This window comes from Meriones unguiculatus, chromosome 4, assembly GCF_030254825.1.
Source record: "Meriones unguiculatus strain TT.TT164.6M chromosome 4, Bangor_MerUng_6.1, whole genome shotgun sequence".
Classification (NCBI taxonomy): Eukaryota; Metazoa; Chordata; class Mammalia; order Rodentia; family Muridae; genus Meriones; species Meriones unguiculatus.
In genome coordinates, this window is record NC_083352.1 from 112,216,920 (window position 1) to 112,232,861 (window position 15,942).

A 15,942-nucleotide genomic window follows, 5' to 3' on the forward strand; every position below is an offset into this window, starting at 1 on the left:
GTTAGAATTGAGGGTTTACCATCCTCGGTGTGTGTGTGTGTTTTTGTCTTGCTTTTGTAGCCCAGGCTGGCCACAAACTTGTTCTGCTTGATGCCCACAGAGACCAGAAGAAAGTTTTGGCTCACCTGGAACTGGAGTTGTAGGTGGTCATGAGCCACCTGTGGGTGGTGGGAATTGAACCCTGGTCCTTTGCAAGAAAAGTCAGTGCTCTTAACTGCTGAGCTATCTATCTCTACAGCCTTCCCCACCCTTACCCCATCCCCCAGTAGTTTCTATTCTTTGCTGTAGAGGACACAGCCCTGAGCGCCAACACCAGGAAACAAGATAGGTAAAATAAGAGACCTCTAGCAAGCTGTGTGTGTGCTGGAAAGCCACTCAGTCTAGCGTTTTCTGGGAAAGAAGGCTGCTTGCTGGCTGATAATTTCTGGGTCGAGATGGAAGCCTTGTGAGGTGGAGTTAGAGAGCTGGGTGAGATAAAGGGCATGTCCACAGCAACAACAGCAACTGGGCAGGACCTGTGGCACAGGGAAGGACACGGCACATTCTGAGCATGACAGAGTCAGGGGATTTGGCAGGCAGGGTTGTATTTGGTGGGATTCCACAGCTTCTGGGGATGTCACCAGCTGAGGATTTGGAGAGAAACAAAGATGTCAGGGTGGTACAGGTGTGATGAGGCAGGAGGCGAGGGTAGAAAGCCAGGGCTTGCCCAGGGCTGGAGAGTGAAGTTCTCGGGAGCCGACAGCTTCCCCACTTGGCACTTTCTGGTTGGAGATCACCAAGCAAAAACAGCTGGTGGGCAGCTGTATGCCCTGGTGAGGGCATCAGGGAAGGAGCCATCCAGGTCTGGTGGATCAGTTAGTTCCTCGGTTGAGTGAGGGTGTAGGAGTAGAGTGGTGGGCCGGGAGTACCGAGAGGAGTCACGGGGCAGGGGTTGTCCTAGAGAACAAGGTGCCTGGATCTGGTCGGGGCTCACTGGCTGTCAACAGGAAGTGTAGATCTGTGGTGTAACCCTGGCAAGGTGTGGCCGCAGGGGCACAGGAGAGGGAAGGTCGGTCATTGAGAGTGCAGTTGTGGAAAACGGCCAGGTACTGTGCTCCAAGGAAGGTGGCAGGAAGATGAGGAGAGCTGGCCCTGATGAGCCAGCTGGATACAGCAGGGAAGGACTCAGCACCAGTGGGAGGAGATTCATCTTCCTGATAGACGTGACATCCTGTGACAGGCTCCATTCCCACCGCTTCTGGCAGACTGGCTTCCACCTGGGAATGTCTTACAATGAGAAATACGTTGTGGGGGGATGGGTGTCTTATTTGTGCAGAGCATGCTGTGGAGTTGTCCACACCCCTCCCTTCTCTGGAGAAGTGTATCATCTCAATTTCCCACTTAGACCCCAGTCTCCTGTGGGCCTGAGAGTGGGGCCGAGGGTGGAGCTGCACTATCGGGCCTTCTGCAGCCTCGGCCCTTGAGTGCCAGCCACAAATGTCACTGGACTTGAAATGACTTGGGAGCCAATTGCTTTAGGGAAATGGAAGCCAAGAATGCCCCGAGGTCAGAAAGTGAGCTGCAGCGCATTGCCCTGGGCGTGCTGCTTTTTGTTGTGGGCTCTTAAAAGCTTTTCCAGGCAGAGCCTAGAAGTGGCTTATTCTAAAAGCACTAAATGAGTATATGTTTGGGGGCGGGGGTTGTGGATCCCCCCTTAATAGTTTCCCTACATATTGTGCGTATGGGGAATAAACTTATGATTTGTAAAAGCCCCATGATTGGCCCATTACCTTGTAATTTTACAGCTGCCTTCTGTAGGGCTGAGTGTCACCTCTCCTGAGAACCCTGTGTGAACGCTCTGTCTCTCTCCTCTCCATTCTGCTTCTCTAATAGGTCTCAAACCCAAACAGACTGCTAAGATGCCTACTAACATATCAAAGCATACTCAGGTTCTCCCAGCATCCTTCAGTCCCTACCTGATACTGGGTCCTCCTGGTCTCTCTACCTTAAACTAATCCAGCCAGGGGCTGGACTGGGCTTTCTCTTCCCCAGCTTCTCTGATTCTTAAATAACCCAGCCATTTTGGCTATGTGACCCTTTTTGCCCTTTGGCCTCTTGATCTGGTCTCCTGGCTCTCCCCATCCCCCTCCTCCTCATATGGCCTGGCCCTGCCAAGTTCTCTGAACTCTTTCAGATGTCTCTGTCTCTGGCTACCCTCTCCCTTTTATTTACAATAAACCTTCTCCTCCATATCTGGGAGCAATAATATTCTCTTGTTTTTTGTTTTTGTTTTTTTCCATTCACACACAAACGGCATTTGTTGTTTTCGATTGGGGTGTCACAGTGAGGGAGGAGCCTTTGTCTCCTCCTGGATTGCCAGTCAATAACTCATCCTGGGCTGGGTGTAGTGGTAACATAGCACTCACGAGGCAGAGGAAGGAGGATCTCGGTATGAGTTCACAGCCAGCCTGGTTTACACTTCCAGTTCCAGGCCAGTTGGGGCTACAGGTGGGGAATGTTGAGGTAAACCTTTTGGAGGCCCACAGAGAACCAGACTCCCCAAAAGGTCCTGATCCACTGCACACAGCGTTGATCTACTAGGGACTCCTAGCACGCTAGTGAAGTCTCAGAATGATCTGAGGCTAGGGCGGTGACCTTGTCCCCCCATCTCCCGCATTTCCTTATAGTCACACCAACCTGACTGATTGTTACTGGTGCTTGAGGCAGGCATGGGGTTGTCTGATTAACCCTTCAGTCATATAAAGGCTTATGCACAATAAAGTTAGATCTGCACCTTTAAGCCTGGTCTCTAGAGTCTGATTCCGGGATTCTGCGTGGGCTCCATTGACACTCTCCTTCCTCCAGTTTCTGATCCTCATAGCTACATGGTGAGACCATCTCAAAAAAATCAAACCAAACCAAACCAAAGCTCCTCCTCCTGTCTTTGTGCCAGTGCTGTGCCGATGATAGTTGCTGTTTTGTTTGTTGTCAGGCTTACTGATGTGTGTTCTCCCATCTGCGGTAGCTCCTCGGGGAAGGGTCACTGATCCTTACTGCTGTCTAAGAGCGGGGCCTGACAGGAGATGTCGAATGATGTGGGAGATAAATGAATGAACTGTCCCTACTAGCGTTCTGTCCATTTTTATTGCTGTGAAGAGACACCGTGACCATGACAACTCTTTTTGTTGTTGTTTTGTTTTTTGAGACGGGGTTTCTCTGTGTAGCTCTGGCTGCCCTGAACTCGCTTTGTAGAACAGGCTGGCCTCGAATTCAGAGATGTGCCTGCTTCTGCCTCCACCACACCCGGCTTCCATGACAACTCTTAAGAAACTCTTAAATAATTTAATTGGCTGGCTTATAGTTCTAGAGGTCATTGGAAGATCTCACTGGTTCGTCCTGCAGAGGTCAGGGGTCAGGGCATGAGGGAGCCAGCAGTCTCAGGACCTGGTGTCATTGTGAAGCTCAGGCTCTGTGTGGTAGGAGCCTTTGTTCCTCTTGCTTGTTATAACTTTAGTAACTCCCAAGCCACCTTGGGTAAACATACAGCCTCAGTAAGACTGTGAGTTTTGGGCTGGCCTCTAGACAAGCCTGTGTTCCCTACCTTTGACTAAATGGTCCTTTCTATAGAGACTTACTGTTCCCTTAGCATGCCCTACAGACGGGAAATAGGTTCTCACAGGCAAAGCAGTGCAGGGCGGCTTAGCAGGAAAATGACAGCCACAGGTGCACTGAGTCTTCAAGCCAGTTGCACCGGATACTCTCATACAGTTAGGAGTAAGTCATCAGGAGACTCCCAAGTTCTTCATGTGAGGCTTTCTATCAGCTCTTGACGTGGCAGGATCACCATGGAAAGCATGTTGTGAGTGAGCTTCTAGGTTGGGTTAGTTGAGGGAGGGAAGACCCTGCCTGCCTGTGAGCTGCTCTGTCTATTAGGCTGGTGCTTTTATGAATAAAAAATGAGAATCCCAGCCACTCTATTTTACCAATAATGACTCAAGAGCCAGATGCTGGGGTGAAAACCTGCTAGCTCAGAGAGGCAGAGAAAGTAATCAGCTGACCTTCCTTCTCAGCTCAGGTCCTGATGGAAAAAAACCCAAAAGGCTCACTCGCTCAGCTGACAGCCCAGGAGGAAAAGGCCAAAAAAACCCCTAAGAAATAAAAAAAAAATTTAAAAAAATCCCCAAAAGCCAGGGAGCTGAAGAGCTGAAGCCTAGGTGAAAAGCCAGAGCTTAAGCTATAAAGCCCTTTCAACCTCTCCATGCTGTCTTAAATACCCTCAACTCAAAGTCCCTCCCACTCTTTAATCCCTGTCATCTAGTTTCTTGCTCCACCTCTTGATCTAGGGTTTAGCTATTAAATCTGGTGTATAGAAAGCTCTTGGATTAAAGGTATGTGATAGGGCTCAACCACACCAAACAAGAAACAGGGTTTTACAGTTCAGTTTTGGAGTGCACAATGGGATCAAATATCCTGCAACAGGCTGGGTCCACTGTTCCTTTCTCTCTTCCTGACTATACCCGAAGATTGGGAAAACAAATCCTTCCCGAAGCTGACCGTGTGAGGTACCGTGTCCAAGCTGTAAGGCAAGTAATATCTTTTAAAATGCTTATTTGAAAACATTTGGGCTGGGGCTCTGGTGGCTTATGCCTTTGATCTTAGTATTTGGAGGCAGAGGCAGGCAGATCTTTGTGAGTTCGAGGCCAACCTAATCTACAAAGCAAGTTCAGGACAGCTAGGGATACACAGAGAAACCCTGTCTCAAAACAAAACCAACCAACTGAACAAAAACAGCTCACCGCTCACAAAGTTCTCCAACTGCAGCAGGCCCAGGATGTAGAGATCAGAATGACAGCCCAGCACCAAGACAGAGGTCCAAACCTCCCACAAACTGATGCCTGGTATGGCCCTAAGATTCACTCAGGGGGGCTGGAGAGATGGCTCAGTGGTTAAGAGTATTGTCTGCTCTTCCAAAGGACCCGGGTTCAATTCCCAGCACCCACATGGCAGTTCACAACTGTCTGTAATGCCAATTCCAAGGGATCTGACACCTTCACACTGAATGCACATAAAATAAAAAAAAAAAAATAATTAAAAAAAATAAATAAATTGCTGTTGATGCATAACATAAAAAAAAAAAAAAAAAAGATTCACTCAGACCACTCTGTGGCAAACACACCCCACTGGCTGGGGTGTGTGGGGAGGGGCAGGGGGGCTTCTGGCTTCCCTGTCACCACTGCACCCTCATCTGAGCAGTGACAATGACAAATGTGACAGGAGTGCCAGGCACTCTCCCTGACCTGCATTCCTGCCTTCATCAGAGATGTGCCTGTCCTTCAGTTCACAGACAAGAATTTCTCACCTACTCACTCATCCACTCACCTTCAGTATTCCCTAAACACACACACACACACACACAGCAGTCAGTCATCACTGTGGCTGAGCAGGGGTCAAATGCCGACAGGTGAAGATAAAGCAAGTCATGATAATGCTGGGAGGCCAGTGGCTGGCTACCTGACCTTATGTGAGCTGGTTCTCTTCTTCACGTCATCAGGCTTGGTGTTTTTACCCACTACGTCGGTTAATTTTTATGTCAAGCTGACACAAGCTATAGTTACTTGAATGGAGAAAACTTTTTTATTTTATGTGCGTTAGTGTGAAGGTGTCAGATCCCTTGGAATTGGCATTACAGACAGTTGTGAGCTGCCATGTGGGCACTGGGAATTGAACCCGGGTCCTTTGGAAGAGCAGACAGTGCTCTTAACTACTGAGCCATCTCTCCAGTGAGGAAACTTGATTGAGAAAATGCCTCTGACAGATTAGCCTGCGTGGCATTTTCTTTTTGTCTTTTGATTTTTTTTTTTTTTTTTTTTTTTTTTTTGAGACAGGCTTTTTCTGTGTAGCCCTGGCCATCCTGTAACTTGCTTTGTAGACCAGGCTGGCCTTGAACTCAGAACTCACAGAGATCCACCTTCCCCTGCCTTCTGGGTGTTGGGATTAAAGGCGTGCACCACCACATCTCTGCCTCATTTTCTTGCTTAACGGTTGGTGTGGGAGGGCCCAGCCCACTGTGAGCAGGCAGTCCTGGCCTGTAGAAGCCAGCTGACTGAGCGAGCCTTAGGAACAAGCCGTTCTCAGTGTGCTCCATGGCCTCTACCTGAGTTTCTGCCTCCAGCTTCCTGCTTAAGCTCCTGCCCTCACATGAGGACGGACTGTGAGATGCGAAGTGAAATAGACCTTTTCCTTCCGTCTGCTTTTGATCAGTGATAGACAATGAAAAGCAAACGGACACCCACGTGGCCATCTCACTGCCTATGGCCCCTTCTGTGTGTGTGAATGACTTATCTTCCGGGGGTGAGTAGCTGGTGTGGGGACAGTTCAGAAAGTATTGAATGTCCTCCAGAGGCCATTCGCTGTTTATTCTATAGACCTATGGGAGTCAAAGCAGATTCTCTCTCTCTCTCTTTTTTTTTTTTTTTGAGGTGTCCAGTTGTGTCCACTGTGGTGGTCATTTATAATGGTCACTGGCGGTCAATTTTAAGTGGTCACGGTGGTGGCCATGGATGTCCCTAGTCACTGATGCTCACCGCCCCAGTGACATTACAAATGACCACCACAGTGAGCGTGTGACTGACCGTCACAATGACCATCCGCTTTACATCCATAGTGACCACGACAGCTGATCACAATAGTGACCACGTCAGCTGACTAAGTGGCCACTCCAGCTGACACTGCAGCTGACCACCACATGGCTACCGTGGCTGGCCATCACAGTGACGCTACAGCAGTCCGCCAGAGCCGACCATCACAGCGAATACCACACCTGGCCTCTGCAGATGAGCCCTCAGGCCGGGGCACCGTTCCCCCAGGAAGGACTAGTCCATTCTCACATCATGTTGGGGGGTGCCGCTGAGCTCAATACATGGCGTAGCTCAGACTATTCAGCCAGCGTGATGTGGCTCCCACCGCCTCCCAGCTGCCTTTGGTGTCCGGGCGACCATGACCCTGGTGGCTCTCTTCAGCTCTGGGGAACCTTGATGCTCTGAGAGTCCTCACCTTTTCTCTTACCCACCAGCCACCCCTGAGGCAGGGGGCTGCTGCCGGCTGGTGTCCCTCGGGCTCTCCAGCTGCTTGTCGCAGGCTTCTGTGGTCAGATTGTTCGGCTTGCTGACTACTCAAGGCTTTCGACCTATAGTTGTGTGTAGCCTGTGAACCAGTCTCCTCACAGCAGCCCAGCTAGGCGGGACTCTTGCATTTGCCATTCCCTCTGCCAAGAATGACCTGTCCTCAGTTTCCCCCAGGATCTCTGAGCAGCTAACTCAGTAGGGGAGGTGCCAGAGGCAGGATGGTGAGAAGGAATTACCACACAGGTGAAACACACTTGGGGGAACGGTCAGGTGTTGGGGAGAGGTCATTTCAGGATAGGAATCGGATCTTTTGGGGAAGTGTCTAGTGGAACAGTAAGAGCGAAGGTCCTGAGGCAGGCCCTGTGCCAGCACATACCAGGGGCTGCAAGGAGGCTGGAGCATCTGGCTCAGAGCTAGGAAAGGTGATGGGGTGGAGCTTCTACAGGCAGGGCAGCGAACCCCCAGTGTGCCCAGTGCAGGGTAAGATATGGGCAAAATGGAAGCTGGCACATGCCCATTGGACTCTCAAGTGAAGCCTTGCTGAATGGCTGCTGCGGGCATCTGGGGCCTGCTCTGTCTGCCTGAGACACTTGCTTGTGGTGAGTCCTCTGTATGAGAACCCCACGGGGGCAGTGATGCACCTGCTGCTCAGTCCTGCAGACCCCAGTCCAGGCTTGGGCTGAATGAACAAATGAATGAACAAATGAAGCGGGGCATGCACCTGGCAGCCACTCGCCTCTATGAGAACATTTAAAGACAATAAATAGGCTCTCTGCATGTGGCTCTGTTTGGCCTGGAACTTGCTATGTAGATCAGGATGGCCTTGAACTTACAGGGCTCTGCAATTAAAGTTGTGTACCCCGGCACCCGGCTCTTCTGAGGCATCATTTTTTTTTCTCAGCAATGTCAGGATACAGTTACGGTATGAGGAAAGAGACACCCCACGGGCCTGAATGAACAGACCACGGCTGCTCAAATATCCTCCCTCGAATGGCAGAGCCCACCCTTCCCCCCTCCTTGAGCCTTCAAACACTGACAAGTTTGCCCAGGCTGGGCTGAGGCCAGTCCTGCATTTGGGGATGGCGCCACCTGGTGGCTGCAGTAGGCATTGCTGCAGCCCAAAGGGCCCCAGAAGGCAGCTGTCAGCGTTTGAGAGTTCATGGGCTCTGCCATTCCCGGCAGGGTGTTAGACTAGCAGCGTGGTCTGTTGACTCAGGCCTGCTGCATGCTTCTTCAGCTCCACGCCAGCTGGCCCACAGGCTTCTGCGTTATCCTTCTGTCTCTGCCTCCCAGCTCTCCACTGTAGGCGCCCTGGGACCCAACAACATGTCCTGCCTTTTCACATGGCTTCTGGGGTCACACGCTGATCGGCAGGCCAACACAGCGAGCACTTTTAAGTGCTGAGCTATCTCACCAACTTAACCTTGTTTTGAGACAAAGCTTCTCACCGGGGCCCTAGAGCTCGGGTTAGGTTAGCCTGGATGGCCAGCGCGCTCCTGGGAGCCTCTTGGGGTGTTCCGTCTTTTACATGCACCGGGAATGGAGCTCAGGCCTCTGGGCTTAGGTGCTAGGTGCTTTGCTGCCTGAGCCATCTCCCCAGCCTCCCCCCCCGTTCTGTCTCAGATGCATCTCAGCACCCTGGGACGCCTCTAATTCCCTGTGTAGCCGAGGCTGGCTTTGAGCACTTGGCTCTCCTGCCTCTGCCTCATGTGCTGGGATCGCCGGGTGTGCCACGCCTCACCCTGGTCTCTGCCTTGCTATGCAGCAGGATCACCATGCAATGCACACTCCCTCACGTCTCCTGCCCTCACACATCTCCTCCTTGTGAGCGTTTCCCGGGGGACACTGCTGTCCCTGGTGTCACCACGGTGTCTCCTCAGGCAGCACCCAGAACAGTGCCTGCCACCTTGCAGGAGCCCTGCAAAGGTTTGTCCTGTAGGTGGGTGGATGAATGTGCAGTCTCCGTGCCTCAGTGTGAGGGGGCAGAACCCTCTCTTACACCCCACCCCCTACAGGTGACCTCTCTGAGCTCGATATAAGTGTAGTCCCCATTGCCGCTGGAGAGGTGGTGAAGAGATCTTACTGCCGTTTCAGAGGACCTGGATTTGATTCCCAGCACCCACCTGAGCTCAGAAGTTCCAGGGAATCCAATGCCTTCTTCTTGCCTCCAAGGGCACTTTCATACATGTCACACACGGTTGACCCAGCGTAGGGACTGTGGTTCTGACTGTCAGGACAAACAGTAGGTGCTCAATAAGGGCAGTATCTTACTTCCATCATCATGCCTTCTCCTTCTCTGCCTCTAATCCCTGCAGGGGAGAGCTGTGTTCAGCCTGGTTGCTCCTCCTGTGAACACAGTAGGCGCTCATTAAGTGCTGAGGGGTGCTGCCAAGCTCTCAGAGGGGCCCCGTCACAGACTGGCATTCTGCATGGTGGCCAGCAGGGGGCGATTGGAGCCTGGGGTTCCTCCATGGCAGCAGGGATCTGCAGCCCACAGGGAGCATCTCCCTACCTCCAGTGACATTCTCCTTGTCCCACCCCAGGGTCACCTGGCCTGGGGAGGGACCTCTTTTTTCACAGAGCTCTCACTTCTCCCCACAAATATTGCTCCCAGTAGCCTTCACTGTAAAAGATGACCCACGGCCCTCCCTGCTAGTCAAAGGTGGTAAACACGACTGGACACTAGCCAGAGTCAGCATTGTCCCACCACTGCGTGGCAGGGACCTGGAGGCAGGCCCCAGAGTGCGACTGTCTTAAACATTGGTGCTGCATCCATCCGGCAGGGAAGGTGAGTGTGCCTGGCTCTCTAAGGAAGAGATGTTCCAACTGTGACCAAGAGAGGGCGCCGCAGAGCTTAATCGTGACCCTAGACGACCATCTTCAAGGCGCAAGGATGAAAATGAATGCCCTGAGAATTGGAGAACGTTTCTGCAGGCCTAGCAGCTGGGCAGTGCCATGACAGAGCCCAGCCAGAGGATGGCCCAGGGGAGCCCAGGGCACCACCCAGTGATAAGCTATGTCCTAAGCAGGCTTAGAGCAGCTGCAAGGAGTCCAGATAAAACAACACCCAGACGATGGCTCCCTGCCTGCTGTGACCCAGAAACTCCCTCTGGCCTCAGGTGGCCACAGGCTACGTCTTCTTGGTTTGTCTGTGGCCTCCAGGCCTGGTGTCCACCAGATCCTTGTGCGGCTCTGGGTGGGATGGGGAATCCTGGGGTAGCGCCCTGCATCTCTTTTTTCCCCTCTGTTCTTCCAAGACAGAGACCTCTCCATCTATCTATCTATCTATCTATCTATCTATCTATCTATCTATCTATCCATCCATCCATCCATCCATCCATCCATCCATCCATCTATCTATCTATCTATCTATCTATCTATATTTGAGACCGGGTCTCTCTACATAGCCTTCGCTGTCCTGTAATTCATTCTGTATGACCAGGATGGCCTCGAACTCACAAAGTGCTGGGATTGAAGGCGTGCACAGGCCCAGACAGAGACCTCTCGGGGCAGGATCCACAGCTGGTGCTCAGCCAGGCCTCCAGAGCCTGAATGTCTGTGAGGAGGCTTTCTTCCTTCCTTCCTTCCTTCCTTCCTTCCTTCCTTCCTTTCTTTCTTTCTTTCTTTCTTTCTTTTCTATTTCTGTTTGCTTTGTATGGCAAACCATTCCCTGTCCCACCAACTCTTTCCTGGGCAGGGCTTGAAACCCCATTTCCCATGGGCAGTAATTTTAGGGACGAGGAAGGGCTGAAATTACAGGCCCGTCTGCCATCCACTGCCAGTAGGACAAGGCACAGGGCCAGCTCTGGAATTTCCTGAAGCCGAGGGATGGTTTCTGTGGCAGGAGAATGAAGTGTCCTCCACCGAGTGTGTTCAGGACATGGATATACAGGTCCCGAACCGTGTCTGTGGCCTCAAAAGGCGACGACCCACCCAATCAACTCCCTACCACCTGGACTCAGAATCATCCCGAAGAGGACTTGGGTCAGCCGTTCCAGAGAGAGCGCCCCAAAATTGTGGCTTGACCTAGTGCATCAATGTTTATATGGTTGGAAAGCAGCAGCAGAGAAGGGGGCTTTTGGGTTTTGTTTTGTTTTGTTTTCTGAGACAGGGTCTCTCTTTGTAGCCCCAGCTGCCCTAGAACTCATTCTGTAGACCAGGCTGGCCTCAGACTCAGAGATCTGCCTGCCTCTGCCTCCCCAGTGCTGGGATTAAAGAGGGGAAAGGGAGACATGGGGAAGCTGAGGGGTCATTCCCCCCAGAACAAGCAAGCTGCCATTACACCCCACAACCCATCACAGCCCCTGCACCCACTTGACAGATTTTTGTGGGATAAAGTGATGGGGAGCTACATAGGATCATTGTGGAGTCCAGAGGCTGAGCAAATGGCCAGGGTGCAGAGGAGAGTTCCTGCTGGGAGGCTTTCCTGCCTCGATGCCTTGGGGCTCTGGGACACCCACCCAGGTTCCATGTGAGTGAGTGGAAGGGAAATTTCCCAGGGCTCATCCACCACCGTGTCTTTTTGATCGTGAGGTGGGGTCTTCTGTTCTGGGGTTGGAGCTCAAGGTCCTGCACGCTCATCTGCCCATCTTCACTTTAGCGTGAGCCACATGCCCAGGCCCTTGGAAGACTCTTAATTAAAAACAAATTAAAGTTATAAGAGGGCTGGTGAGACAGCTCAGCAGGTAAAGGCAGTTGTCACCAAGGCTGAGGGCTGACATGGCAGAAAGAAAGAATGGACTCTTCAAAGGTTGTTTTTTTGTTTTTGGATCTCCACAAGCATTCTGTGATCTGCAGGCATGCACATGTGTGCACACACTAAATGAATAAATAAAATGTAAGAATTTTTTAAGGTCATCTCACATGTTGGTGGATCAGGAATGTTTTTTTAAAAAGTGTGGGGTTTTTGTTTTGTTTCGTTAGTTTTAAGAAAAATCTAGCTTGGTATGGAGGCATACCCCTTAAATTTCAATAATCCCAGTGCTCAGGAGGCAGAGGCAGGTGGATCTCTGAGAGTTCCCAGCCAGCCTGGTCTACATAAGCAAGACCAGAACATCCAGGGGAACCTGAAGAACGGGTCCTCTCCTTCTACCCTGAGTGCCAGGAGTCAAACTCAAGTCATCAGGCTTGGCAGCAAGCTTCTTCACTGCTGTGCCGTCTAGCTGGCCTGTTTCTTCACATCTCATTTTGTTTTCTCCTTTATCCTTGGTACCCAGTCCCAGTTTCTATCTGGTTGCTACAGTGAGCTCAAGTGTTTGGAGTCCTCCTGTTCCCTGAACTCTGTGGGCCGGAGTCTGGCCCGAGGCTGAAGAGCCAGCCCTTCCGTTCTGTTTCCTTTCTGAGGCCTGATGTTCAAATCCTTTGAGCCAGAACATTTTTCAGCCATGAGGAAACCTGGGCTGGAGCCTGTCTTCTGTGATGCTGAAGCTGGGAAGACACACAGGGCAGGGGGAGCAGCCCCATGCTGGCTGCCATAACTAATCTTGTTCTGCCCCGGGGGGCTCAGCTGGGGGCTACCCACTGCCCTGCCTGGCCTGCTCAAAGCCTCACCACCCATCCAAGGCTGTCCACCCTCTTACCCTCCCTGAGGCTCCCAGCCCTGTCAGCATTGGTCCCTGCCCTTGGCGTGGCGGTCCCTTCGAGCCACTGTTTCTTCATCGCTCTGATAAGAAGATGCCTGGTCTGTCTGAGTCATTTCCCTGCCTCTCCCTCCTCAGCCACCACATTCTTTGTCACCCGTGGGCTCGGCCACAAAGCCACCCACCCACCGTGTGGTTGCAGGACGATGGCACACGCCCCAGGGTGTCTTCATGGGGCTGTGGCTGTGGCTGGTTATGGAAAAGAAGACAAAAGTTACAGGTGAAATTTGGGTGGATAAGCGGCTGGCCTCAGGCTGTGGTATTTTCCTCCCCATCCAGCGGGTTCCAGTGTCATGACGGGGTGCAGACAGGATTCAAAGGATACAATACAGGACTGGATAGACACAAGGTGGCTCGGAAGACTGAAGGGGGAACTGTTGGCCAAGGTTCAGCAGCTTCTAGAAGCTGGGAAAGGCAGGGAGACAGACGGCTCCAGGGGGACTCTGTCCTGCCCTCAGCTTGGTTTTAGCCTCCGGAGAGCCAAATTGCTCTTCTGACCTCTAGAACTGTAAGAACATAATTCTGTCTTACTTTCTGCTACCAGGTTCGTGGATGGATTAGGGCAAGCAATGGGAAGGTGTGTTGATTTGGATAAAAATGACAGGCTCATAGGGAATGACACTTTCATGTGGTCTTATTAGAGGAAGGTGTCACCATGGGCAGGCTTTGAGGTTTCAGATGCTCAAACCAGACCAGCGTCTCATTGTCTCTTCTTGCTGCCTGCTGATCCATCCGTAGAACTCTCAACTATCTCTCCAGCACCATGTCTGCCTGCGGGCACCATGCTTCCCACTATGACAATAACGGACTAAGCCTCTGAACGGCAAGCCAGCCCCAGTGAAATATTTTTCATTGTAAGAGTTGCTGTGGTCATGGTGTCTCTTCATTAGCAATAGAAACCCTAGCTAAGACAGAAGGGAATGCGCTGGTGGATGATGGTGCCACAGGGCCTGGCTGGCAGGTGACGTGAAAGCAGAGGCTTTAAAGAGGTGAGAATATGAGTCATGTGTTTAATGAGGGATGTAAACCAGCCAGGACGAACAGCAAGTTCAAAGGTCCTGAGGTAGGAGTCTGGTGCATCCCAAGTGCAGACAGCTTTGAAGCCTGGGCAGAGAGGGCAAAGGGAGTGTAAGAGCAGCCAGGGAGGGGCATGTGATGCCAGATAGACTTCATTTGCCAACCCTTCTCCCTCCCCCACTGAGATGGAATCTCTTTGTGAGCCTGCAGCTTGCTGTCTGGCTAGATTGTCAGGCTGGGAAGCCCCAGGGACCCTCCTATCTCCAACTTCCAGTGCTGAGAGTATAGGCACATGCTGGTTTTTGTGTGGTGAAGGGACTTGAACTCAGGTCCTCATGCTTGAGTGGCATGTATTTTACCGACTGTATTGTTTCCCTGACCCCATGGTTCAGGACTTTGATTGCCCACTCCTTCGGCTCTGCTCAAGCCTGCCAAAGTGGTTCCAGGTCACCCTGGCATGGGAGAAGTAAGCCCTCTTTACCACCACTTCTTGGCTTCTGCCTCCTAGGGTGGTTTCTTCTTGGAGACATTCTCTTGATCTCAGTGTAACAAGGCTCCGGACCTTAGCAGGCCCTGAGACCTTAGCACAACTGACTCCATGATGGAAGTACCATTTAGGCTGTAAAACTCAGCACAGACAGCTCTACCTGCCAAAACTAAAAACAAAGGCCTGATCCATCAAATCCCATGGCTATGGGGAAGTCCTCTAAATGTACTAACCTCGATTTTTGGCATCTGTAGTTCTGCTTCTGGCTAACTGTTCTTGCTAATTGAAGTATGTCAACCCAGGACATGGGTTTGTGCTTAATAACTCACCCTGAGAAAGGTTCGAGCCTACTCTGGGATGCCAAACACTCGCTGGCTAATAAAGACTTTCTATTTATTTAAACCTATTCCAAGAAGTCTTGTGAATACCCACAATCCTCTGTTTCTGATAAGGCTGGGCAGAGAGGAGGCTGCAGCACCCTGGTCAGGACAACAGCAGCCAGGCCTGGAGGTGAAGGGTGGGGCGTGAAGCTGAGCTGCCTTCCTGAGGGTCAGAGGATAGCTAAGCCTGGGCTGCTGTCTGTGGCCCAAGAAGAAAAGTCATCCTGTCTCCTCCCTTCCTGTGCCCCATGGCCCGGGGCTGGTGGCTCACCGTCTCTGGGCCTCTATCTCCCCTCTGCCCTGACTGCTTAGGTTAATCAGGGGCTTCAAACAGCGATAGCCACGCCCCACTCGCAGATGTGTCTACATGTTTTAAATTAGCTGTCAACGCTTAAAACCTGAGAAAACTCCTGGAAGCTCAACGGTCCCTGCTTCTCCCAAGCAACTGGAAGATCTGGCCTTGGCAGAGGGAGCCACTTGCCAAGTCCCCACCCAGCTTCTGTGGTCATTGCTGGCCCTTGCCCGGGGCCCTTGCGGGCTAAGTTTTCAGCTCCAGGCTCTGAGGTCCCTCCAGCTCTGGGTTCCTTTCTTCCTCTTTTATTTCCTGGACTGCAACCTCTGTGTGTGGACAGTCACGCCACGGTGCACACGAGGCTATCACTCAGAGCGCAGCATTCGAGAGTTGGTTTTCTCCTTCCGTTATACAGGTTCTGGGGCTTGATCAAATCATCAAGGCCCCACCCAACAAGCTGTCTTGTCTGAGTCTTGCTTCTCTTTTCTTCCTCCCTTTATCTCTCTCATCTTGTTACTATTATTTTGTTTTTGTTTTTGAGAGAGTCTCATCACGTAGCCCTGGCTCTCCTGGAACTTGCTGTGTAGACCAGACTGGCCCGGAACTCCCAGAGATCTTACCTGTGTCTGCGGAGATTAAAGGCCTGCACACCTGGCACATCCCTTCCTCATCTGTTTTGTTTTGTTTTTCTGGGTTTCTCGGTGTAGCCTTAGAGGCTGTCCTGGACTCCTTTGTAGACCAGGCTGGCCTTGAACTCATAGAGATCTACCTGCCTCTGCCTCTCTGAGTGCTGGGATCACAGATGTGTGCCACTGTGCCCGGCCTTCCCCCCCTCCCCTTTTTTTGATAGGGTTTTATATGTTATCCAGGCTGGCTTTGAACTCAAAATGATCCTCCTATCTCAGCTTTCCAAATACTGGGATTACAGGTGTGTACCACTATGTCTTACTCCCTTGAATGTTAATTTCACATGAGATCAAGTGACAAGCCTGATTGGTCACTTCACAGGTGACTAACAGAGGCT